This window comes from Elephantulus edwardii, unplaced genomic scaffold, assembly GCF_000299155.1.
Source record: "Elephantulus edwardii isolate Elephantulus edwardi_28Jun2011 unplaced genomic scaffold, EleEdw1.0 scaffold00177, whole genome shotgun sequence".
NCBI classification, from domain to species: Eukaryota; Metazoa; Chordata; class Mammalia; order Macroscelidea; family Macroscelididae; genus Elephantulus; species Elephantulus edwardii.
Genome location: NW_006399927.1, coordinates 4,940,588 through 4,952,133, shown reverse-complemented (window position 1 = coordinate 4,952,133; position 11,546 = coordinate 4,940,588). Strand labels below are relative to the sequence as shown.

Here is an 11,546-nt window from a genome sequence, read left to right as displayed (position 1 = left end):
CAGCTGATTCACAGGAGAAAGATGGGAAGTCTCCTCTCGTGATTTACTGCATTTGAAAACTCACTGGAAGATCAACTATGGATTGGTTCCAATTGGACAGTACACAGCAACAAAAGCAACAATAAGTACTAGTAATACCATTATTGTTGTTGTTAAGTGCCATTGAGCCATTGATGACTCATAGCAACCCTACGAAGGAAAGACCTGAGCACTTGTATAACTTTCATCATTCTCCAAGTTCATAGAGTTTCCAGAGGCAAGTTATTTGAAAAGTAGATGCTACTCCTGTTTCCAAGCTTGTTTTAATTGAACAACTCCACCAAACACTGTCCATGATGGGTAACCATTATCACATTTGACACATTAGTGTCAAAGTATTTAGCATCACAGCAACCACGAGTTACCTCGGTACAGCAAATGGACAGATCAGTGCTATATCATTAGAAGAATGTTTGACCAAAACCAATTCAAATCAGGCCTGAGGGCTGCAGGCCTTCCGGCCCAAATGCCTTTTTAAATAGTAGGCCGAATAAAATCAACTCACACCCAGTGGTGAATAAACATTCCACCCTCGGTTCACCAGAACCAGAAAACAAACCTGTGACGAATTTGGCTGCTCCAGACGCCTTCCAACCTGGATTCCGGACTCATGCTGGTGACCGAATGCCCTTTCAAATAGGAGGCCAAATCAAATCAAATAAAATCAAACCCAATGGTGAGTAAACATTCCACCCTAAGTTCACCAGAATCAGAAAACAAACCTCTGTAAGACTTCCAACCTGGATTTCAGCCCACTAATAATATTACCGAAAGAAAACATAGGACACAAGCAGATGTATTCACACAAATATTTATTGCAGAATTATTCACAATAGTAAAGACATAGAATCAGCTCATGTGTTCACCAACAGAAATAGATAAAGAAACTGCAGTACATTCACAAATAAAACATTATATAGCACTGAAAAACAACAAAAACCAAGAAACACAATGTAAGATGGATGAGCCTAGAGGACATTGTTATTGTTAGTTGTTGTTGTTGTTAGGTGCTGTAGAGTTGAGTATGACCCATAGCAACCCTATGTACAACTGATCTGAACCTTGTCCTATCTTGTGCTACCTTCACACTTCCTTACACACTAGAACCCTTTGTGGCAGTCAATGCGTCAATGCACCTGGTTGAAGGTATTCCCCTTCTTCACTGACCCTCCAGGTTTCTGAGCATCATGTCCCCCTCCAAGGAATAGCCTCTCCTAGCAACATATTTGAAGTAGGTGAAGTGAAGCCTCATCTTTGCCTTTAAAGAGCACTCTGGCTGCAACTCTCCAAGACATATTTGCTTATTCTTTTGGCAGTTGTTAGGACTTCTCCAACTCCCGATCAAAGGTATCAATTCTTGTCTCATCCTTACTCATTGTCTAATTCTCAGATGCATAACAAGTGATCAGAAAGACCATTGTCTGGATCAGATGTTCCCTAATCCCCAAATTGACATCATTACTCCTAAATAATTAGGAGTAGTCCCTAACTTCAGATTTCCCTGGTATAATAATATGTCTCCTGATTTCCTAATTGCTGGTATCAAGGGTGTTAGTTGTGAATCCAAGTAAGATAAAGTTGTTGACAGTTTCAATCTTTTCTCCATCTATCATGATGCTGCCTATCACAATGCCACCTGTCAGTCCAGTGGTAGGAATCTTATTTTCTTGACAGTGAGATTCAATCTATATTGAACACTGTATTCTTTCATCTTATGCAACAAGTGCTTTAAGTATTCCTCATTTTCATCAAGCAAGGTTGCAACATCTTCATAATACAGATTATTGATGAGTCTCCAGATGAAACATTTCTCTTTGTACAGTTCAGCTTCTCAAATAATTTGCTCAGCATACAGATTTTAATAACTGAGGGAAAATTATTCAGTCACAGAAAGACAAATAGTATATAAGACCACTCATATGCTTATGGGGAAAGCAGAAACAGAACAGATGGATAAGGAACACTGCACTGGAACAAGGGAAAGGAAAAAAAATCAGTCTGAAAAGAATGAATGAACATACATTATAAATAATGCATTTGAAACAGGACACCCAGTATTGAATGAAGAAAGAGAGAAGTGGGGGCATAAATTTGTATAGAAAGTGAATGATGGATTGAGAAATTATAGTACATTTACACAATGGAATACTATGCAGCATGCAGGAGCAATGCTTTTGTAAATTACTACCTAACTTGGGAGGGACTGGAGAGTATTATGCTAAATGAACTAACTCAGTTGCATTAGAACAAATACTGTGCAAGACCATAATTGTAGAACATGTAAGGAATCCAAGGTGGGGAGTAGGGAATAGATGGGTGATGAATGAGCAGGGGGCAGCAGGGGGGGGTCTTAATCATAGTGTTGCACAATCTGATGGGTGGAGGTGGGGGAGGTGAAGGAAAGGGGAAAGAACTGGTGTGAAAAACAATGTATACTTTGTATGTAAACCAGTAAAAAAGAAGACTTTTCTTAAAAAAAAAAGAATGAATTATAAAACCAATTGCTTTGTGAACTTTAATTCAAATCACAAAATAATTTTTAAAATGAAACATAATGAAAAAAGTGTCTTCATAATTATTTTGAAGTTATTTGAAACAGTTTCGTTTAATGAATTGCAAATTCAGGTGGCAAAATCATTGTCATTCAGTTTTCTTTAACAAATTACTTTCGTCCTTTCATTTGTGTTCCTTACTTTGTTATTAAGTCAAAGTAATATTCTAAAGCTTGTGATCAACAGCGTTAGTTTATCTTAGGTGTTAGAGGAACTGTCTCTTAAAAAAATATTAACTGAACCTCTTGACACTTCATGCTTGATTGTGTGTATTCAGAAGGGAAAGAGTTGGTGCTAACCCTGTTAGGATTTTTCTAAGTCAAGTTGTCTCTGAAATAAACACTTACTTATCTTTCTTCTAATTATTACAAGCTAATACTGAGTTTTTACAAGAATTTATCACTATAAAGATGGCGGACTTGTTTTACAAGGCAAGGTATGGTATATAGACTCCAGGTAGAGTAAAGATACAGTTCGTTGTTTGGAGGGATTTCTCCTCTGTGAATGGTCAAGCTAAATACAAAAGAATAAAACACCCCCCCAAAAAAAAGAATCTATCAAGAACTCTGTGACAATTAATGAAAAGGTAAATTTATAAATTTATTTAGAGCCTTAACATTATCATTTATATTAAAAGAATATATCCTACTTAATTACTTTTCCTTTTTCTAGATCTGTGAGCACTGATTTCAAAGGTATACTAAGTATACATATCACCTTACTATTAAAGATCTGTCTGAAGATCTAAACATCTATCTAAAGATTAACTCCTATTCTTCAGTTTTCAAAACACTTGCTAAACAATTATCAGGAAATAAAACTTCATTCAGAACATTAAAATACCGCCTGTTAGAGTGGTTGATAAGATTGATATTTTTTTATAAAGAATTCTATTTTACAGAATTTATTTCTGTTTGGTAGTGTTAAAGAAGAAAGTGAAAATGCAGACATAGAACATCATAATTTCATTACTCAGGCAGTTGTTGACACTAAAAAATGTCTTCTTACAGGATTATTTTAAATTTGCAAAACATTGTAGGAATAATACAAAGAATTCTGATTCACCCCTCATGTATACCATTATGTGCATTTATATATACTTCTCATATTCTATATGCATATAGTATGTACATCTGCTCATCATTCATTATAGTTTTTATTATGCATTTTGAAATTATTTGTGTAAAAGTTTCCTCCTACAAGTTTTGAAATGTATTTCATAACAAGGATATTCTATTTCATAGCCTGAATGCTGTGATCAAACTTGTGATATTTACCATTAATATAATTTGCTTACTTACAGGATTCCAATCTATTGTTCATAAGGTCACTATGAGTTGTACTTGACTTGAAGGCACATAACAATAACAACAATATAGTCCAGGGAGCTCGGGTGGCCTAGTGACAAAAAACTGCGCTGCAATTGAAAGACATGAGGTTTGAATCCACCCACTGCTTTGTAGAAGAATGGACAACCTCCCTCCTAGTGTATGATTTACTGCCTCCGAAAATCCTCTGAAGAGTCAGCTATAGGTTGACTCAGACTCAATGGCACACACAACAACAACATAGTCCATATTCAAATTATATCCATTTTTGTTGTTGTTATGTGCCATCGAGTCGCCTGCAACTCATAGTGACAGTGTACAACAGCCCTAAACCCTGCTCTGTCCTGTGCCAATCTCAATGTCTCTGACACACCTACCGCCATTAGCTCAGTCACTGAATCAATCCACCTTATAGAGGATCTTCCTCTCTTGTACTGTTCCTCCACCCTCCCAAGCATGATGTCCCTCTCGAAAGACTGGTCCTTCCTTGCAACACACCCCAAATATGTCAGACGAAGCTTCAGAATCTTTTCCTACAAGGAGCAGCCTGGTTTAACCTTCTCCAGATCGAACCTGTTCATTTTCTTAGCAGTCCGTGATTTATTCAATATTCTCCAACACCACAGCTCAAAGACATCAATTATCCTTCTATCCTCCCTACTCATTGTCCAACTCTCTGATGCATAGCAAGTGATTGCAAAAGGAGTTTACCTTGACTCAACGTTTAATGAGCAATAATGTATAGAATTTCTTTTTCATGTCTCTATGGTCTCTTTTAAATCTAGAACATTTCCATTACCTTTCGTTATCATTTATGAAATTGTCATGGAGTATGGCCTACTGATGTGTAGACTACTTAAATTACCTGGTAGTTATTGATTTTGAGAGAGTTCTGAAAGAGTTGTATAAACTCATATAATTCCTGCCTTCCTATTCACTGCTAATTTACTCAGATTTATGTTTCTACCATTCTTCTGAGCTTGCTCCTATTCAAATCACCAGTGACCTTTATACTAACAAATTCAGTGGTTTATTCTTAGTCTTCTTCCTCTTCAACTTCTCAGCATAATTTGATAATTTGTCTTTTCCTTCTTGGAGTATCATAGTAAATTAGGCTTAGTCATATCATAGTATTATTATAGTATTTCATACTTCTTTCTCAGTAATCCTTTCTTGACCCTCTTAATTTTCCTGTTGCCTAAATAATAGCACGATACACATTACATTTAGTCTATTTCTGGTTGGTCTATGGTCCACAAAATGATATTTAAAAATATGATTTGCAAGGTGGATATGGCCGCCCAGACCCACAGCCGCCTGGCCCGGCCCACAAGGCTGTCCCTGGGAGACCCCAAGGCCAGCACCTTACCTCGGGCACGCGAGCAGCCGCAGCCACTGCACGCACCGGAGTCCAGGAGCCCCGGGGAGTATGTGAACATCGAGTTCGGGAGGGACCAGCCTGGCTACTTGACTGGCCCGGTGGCCGCACGCAGCTCACCTGCGGTCAGTTGTCCGGCCCCGCTGCAGCCGGTGCCCCGAGAGGACGGGGCTGGCACGGAGGAGTACATGAACATGGACCTGGGACCTGGCCGGAGGGGGCCCTGGCAGGAGAGCCCAGGGCTACAGGTGGGCAGAATGGGCCCTGCGCTCCCCGGGGCGCTGAGCGTGTGCAGGCCCACGCGGGCTGTGCCCAGCAGCCGGGGTGACTATATGACCATGCAGATGGGCTGCGCCCGGCCGAGCTACGTGGACACCTCGCCAGTGGCCTCGTTCAGCTACGCTGACATGCGGACAGGCATCACTGCAGAGGACGCGAGCCTGCCCACGGCCCCCGCGGCCGCACCCTCCTCATCCTCAGCCACCTGGGCCTCGCCCGCTGTACTTCACGGAGGAGCCGAGCTGCCTGTCTGCCCTTTCCTGCTGGGGGGCCCGCAGGGTGCAGGGGCCCTGAGCGCCTTCACCCGGGTCAACCTCAGCCCCAACCGCAACCAGAATGCCAAAGTGATCCGGGCGGACCCGCAGGGGTGCAGGCGGAGGCACAGCTCCGAGACCTTCTCGACGCCCAGTGCCATCCGGGTGGGCAACCCGGCGCCCTTGGCGGGGGTCGCTGCGGCCGCGGGGGGCGGCGGGGCCAACAGCAACGAGGATGTGAAGCGCCACAGTTCTGCCTCCTTTGAGAACGTGTGGTTGAGGCCTGGAGAGCTCGGAGGAACCCCCAAGGAGCCGGCCCAGGGATGCGGGGCTGTAGGGGGATTCGAGAATGGGCTTAACTACATAGACCTGGATTTGGTCAAGGACTTTAAACGGCGCCCCCAGGAGCGACCCCCTCCTCCACCCCCGCAGCCGCCACCCCCTTACCAGCCCCTGGGCCACAGCGAGAGCAGCGAGGATTTAAGCGCCTATGCCAGCATCAGTTTCCAGAAGCCGCCAGGCGACCTCCAGTAGCTCAACTGGACATCACAGCAGAATGAAGACCTACATGACCTCAGCAAATCCTTTAACTCATGGGTACCCAGACTCTTAACTCTGTCATGATTCACAACTAGGACCTCACATCTTCCTCCTCAGTAGATGGTACGATGCCTCCGTTTCAGTTTGTTTACTTTGTACAATCCTCAGGAGTCTGTTAACTGAACTGCACGTTCTACAATGTGCCAAGCAAAAAAAAAAAAAAAGTTTATAAAACAATAAAAGCACTGTGACACCAGAACAATGCATCAGCATAAACTTCATCTGCAATCCTATGGACTGAGCTGGCCACATGGAGCTGACCGACGGGCCCATCACCATACCTGGAGAGAACGGGTCTCTTCCTGGTGCGTTTTCAAGAGACTTTGCATCTGCTGCTGAAGCTGCGTATGGCACGCGTCATTGTAAATTATTTCATACCAGACTGTTCACGTTGGGTGGAGAGAGTATTAAATATTTAACATAGGTTTTGATTTATATGTGTAATTTTTTTAATTAAAATGTAACTTCTTTTTTCTACAGCGCATCATTCTTTTTTTTTTTTTTGGATGTGGAACTGAGGTATATACTATGTTCTGTTGTAAAGAGTGGAGCAACTGCTTAAAACAAGGCTAAAGAGTAGACTAGGGTCCTATCCTTGTTTAAAGATGATAATTGAGAAAAATAATATAATAAGAATCATAGTGCCATAGATGGGTCTCAATTATATAGAGTTTACTGATGTTATCTTTTGTAATATAAGCCTGATATTGAGTTGAGCTGAGTTCCTTATAAGACTTAATTTTGTATTTTTTTCCCCCTGCTGTAAGACAATAGACTATGTCAGTTAAACTAAAGAAGGTTATATTCTCCTGGGTATTTTCAAGAGTCAGCTTAAAACTGGGAACTGAATGGAAGCAAAGTTGCAAGAAAAGGAAATTGCCGTCTTCCGTTGTGTATATTGTAAAAGGCAGGGGACCTGAGAGATCCCTTTCAATCCAAGGTTCTCTTTGGAATGAACAATGTGGGTGTTTGTAAATTCTGGAAATTTCTTCCTCTTGCTAATAAACTAGATAATGTTGACCTTTTAAAAAAATATGATTTGATGACCAATACTTTAAAAGCAGTAACTTTTTTTTTAAGGTTGGGGAATTTATTAGAATATGAGAGGTAAACACACCCCAGGTGACAGAAGGAAAACTCTGAAAATGTGCCTTCAAGCTGAGTGGGGGCCTGGCTTTGACCTCCTCAGAGGACTAGAGACTGGCAAGTCAGCAACAACATTCTCTGGCAGTCGTAAGCCAGGTAAAGGTCTCTGCCAGGACTATGGCCACACCCTGCCAAAGGTGGAGAGAAGACAAAGACTGTTTACAGACACAGTACAGAACATAAAGAGCTATAAGCAAAGTCTGACACAGAGTGAAAGAGAGGTGCAAAAGACCTTACAGGGAGGCTTTTAGGTCTAATTACCCCAAATACACTGTCAAGTAGTTCTCTAAAATGTCACTGAAAAGGTAAAATGTCTAATGTCTTCAAGAGTCCCCTGGACTTCTCCCCACATGCTACATTACACCCTAAGATGCACATGGTACAGTTCAAAGGTTATACTTTTGGAAAAAAGAAAATGAGGAAGAGCCCTGTCGCTCTGTAAGGAGAGAAGGCGCTGAAAACTGCTGGGCCTTTCCCATGTGGGCCTGTGTTCTGCAAAGCAACCTTCCAGCAGCATCAAGTCACAGCTCTAGGTGAGTGTTTCACTTTTTGTCACCCGGTCTTCAATGTAGTCTATTCTCCGTTCAAGGGCTGTCAATTTCTCGTTTAGCGTTGCAAGTCTTGAGCGATAAGACATAGCGAACGAATTGAGAAATCCGCGATTTTCTTGATGCTGCTGGTGATGACCTCAATGCACTCCCGGTTTGCCCAGTTTTGGTGAATCTCCCGCTGCACCCGATCCTCTTGCCCCGCCATGACTGCTGCCTAAGCAAAAAAAGCAGCAACTTTCTTACACATTGTGTTTCACACAGTCCTTCTTTCATAGTGTGTGTTATGTGATCATTATTATACACTGCGTTTTAGAAAATTAATGGCCATTGATCTATGCCTACTTTTACCCTTTTCAGATCTTCAATGAATCTTTCCTAATTCCTTCATCCTCTCCCTCCACTCAACAAACCCTGCGATTCAGTGATTTCCACATAACCCACATCCTCAGTCTACCAGCCCACTCCCCTTTCCCCTTTGGACTTTCATACTATCTATCTAGAGAGGAGAAAACTGAACATGAGGATATAGGACTCGGAATGTCTCTCGGATAAAGCCAGAGTGAGTAAGAACAACAGAGTCTTTCACTAGCCCAGAGTTGCTGTTGTTGTTGTTATGTGCCGTCGAGTCGCAAATTAAGAGCCCATAGCAGGAGTGACATCCACTTCCTATAACACATATCTAGGAAACTCTATGAACTTTGATATATATGTCGATAAAATTATAAAATGGTTTCAGGCCTTTTTTTCCATAGGATCTCTATGAGTAGTGGCCAACTCCAAATCAATTAACAAGAACACCCCTCTATACCCATGATGTCTGTAGAGCCCCAACAGCAGCAAGAGGTTTATTTATTCATTACTGACTCACAGTCTCACATATGTGTCACCAAAAATAGAATTTATTATTAGGGAAAATAAGTTGGATAGTGGGGTAGACAAACTATCTCACAAATCAAGTTAAGGTTTTAGTCCAAGAGTTTCAAGGCACAATTCTTCAATTAGTCTAGGCTTCAGTTTCAGTTCAGCAACAGAAATTCAAGAAGCATCTGGTTTCCTCAATCATCCAGGAAGGTTTTCCTTAAAGCAGAAGATTTAGTTCACTCAGCATAACGCTCTCCAGTCTCTCCCAAGTTATGTAGTATTTTTCGAAATCATTGCTCCTGAATGCTTCATAATATTCCATTGTGTGGATGTACCATAATTTCTCAATGCATTTATCTGTAGCTGGATATTTGGGCTGTTTCCATGTTCTTGTGATAGTGAATAACACGGCTATGAATATTGGTGTACAGATCTCCATTTGTGTATTAGTTCTAATTTCCTTGTGATATATTCCTAGTAGTGGAATAGCTGTGTCATTCAGGTTTTTGAGGGAAAAGAAATGTGCATCAGGAAGGTAGTACCTGACTTCCTAATATAAGGTAGAAGTGATTCTTCTACAAAGTCATTTCTTCAGTCGTTTTTCCTTGTATTTATTATTGTCTTACATGTAGTTTTTCTGTATCCCTCTTCTATATACATAGAGCCTTTACTTTGTTTAATCCTATGAATGCAAGTCTTAAATAGCCCCTGACTTATAGCATGTATTACATAAATATTTGGGAAATGAAGGAACTAAAATACTCATATATTTTCTGTTCATAGAAAGACCTCTATAAACAAATATTTAGATAATGCTCTTCAAGTGGCTCTGGAAATTATTTTCTCTCTTAGTAATATTCCCTGAAAATATTAATACATCATCAAGTATATGTATGTAAATAATTCTTAATAATGGCAGAGTGTATACCATTGCATGTAGATACTATAATTGATTTTTCTTCAAACCAATTGAAAGACAGTTGGATTGTTTACAATTTTTTTGCTTCTTCAGATATCACCGAAGCAAATAACTTTATATTGAAAAAGTTTTGTAATTAAAATATTCAAATAATTATTATCTGTCACATGCAAGTCACCAGTTCAGACAGTAGAGAATTATACTGTTTCACATGAAATATAATTCTTGTACTTAGGGAGCTCACAAGCTAGTCAGATCAAGAAATGATGATAAATAAATATGATACAGAGGAATATCTATCTGTGCTTCATTGACTATGCAATGGAATTTGACTGTGTGGATCACAACAAACTGTGGCTAACTTTGAGAAGAATGCGAATCCCAGAACACTTAATTGTGTTTATGTGAAACTTATACTTGGACCAGGAGGCAGTTGTTAGAACAGAGCAAGGAAACATTACATGGTTCAAAATTGGGAAGGGTATGGGTCAAGGATTTGTCCTGTCTCCATATCTTTTCAATCTATATGCAGAACAGATTATCCAGGAGACTGGGCTCTAAGAGAAGTATGGCATCAGCATTAGAGGTATACTCATCAACGATCTACGTTACACAGACCACACAACCCTGTTTGCTGAAACTGAGGAGAACCTAAAGCGCTTGCTGCAGAAGGTCAAAGACTGCAACCTTCAATATGTATTAAGCTCAACATCAAGAAAACAAAGATTCTTACCACTGGGCAGATTGACAGAATTATGATAGATGGTGAAGAGATTGAGATTGTTTGCAGCTTCAGTTTGCTTGGCTCTAAAATCAACACTCTTGGTACAAGCAGCCAGGAAATTAAAAGATGAATTTCACTGGGAAAGTCTGCTGTCAGAGACCTCTCCAAGGTACTGAGGAGCAACGATGCCAATCTGGGGACTGTGTTGTGCCTGATGCAGGCCATGGTCTTTGCCATTAATTGTTGTGCATCAAGGAAAGTTGATGCCTTTGAGCTTTGGTGCTGGATTAGAGTATTGAAAATACCATGGACTTCCAGGAGAACAAACAAGTTCATTTTGGAGAGGGTGAAGCCAGGCTGCCCCTTGGAGCAAGGATTCTGAAGCTCCATCTTACATACTTTGGACATGTTTCAAGGCGGAATCAGTCCTTGGAGAGGGATGTCATGCTTGGGAGGGTGGGGGGACAGTGCAGGAGAGGAAGACCCTAGATGATATAGATTGATTCATTCACAGGGATAATGGGGATAGGTGTGTCATAGACAATAAAGTTGGCAAGAGATAGAGTAGGGTTTAGGGCTGCTGTACATTGAGTCGGAAGTGACACAACAGCACCTAACAATAACATAAGGGAACTATGAGTACTTTATTACCACTAGTAGAACTCGGATTTGATTAAAACAAGAAAAAGTTAACAAAGATGTAGAGTAAATAGACTTATGTTGTGTATCTAAAGCATTGGGGGTATTATCAGGAATAATTGTCTTTCTTGTTTGATTGGAACAGAAAATAAATGAGTGATAAGAGCAAGAATTTCAGTTTTGGGAAAGAGTATTTAGCAGATTTGAATCACTGTCAAATCGAAGGATTCAAGGAGAAAACACAACACGGGAATGAATACACTCAATATACTTATC

General features: G+C 40.6%; 1 pseudogene; it reads right to left on the bottom strand.

Annotated features, from left to right (window-relative positions):
* Positions 1-8,105: 8,105 nt before the first annotated feature.
* On the bottom strand, positions 8,106-8,332 carry LOC102852021 (annotated as a pseudogene).
* Between the last annotated feature and the right edge of the window lie 3,214 nt (positions 8,333-11,546).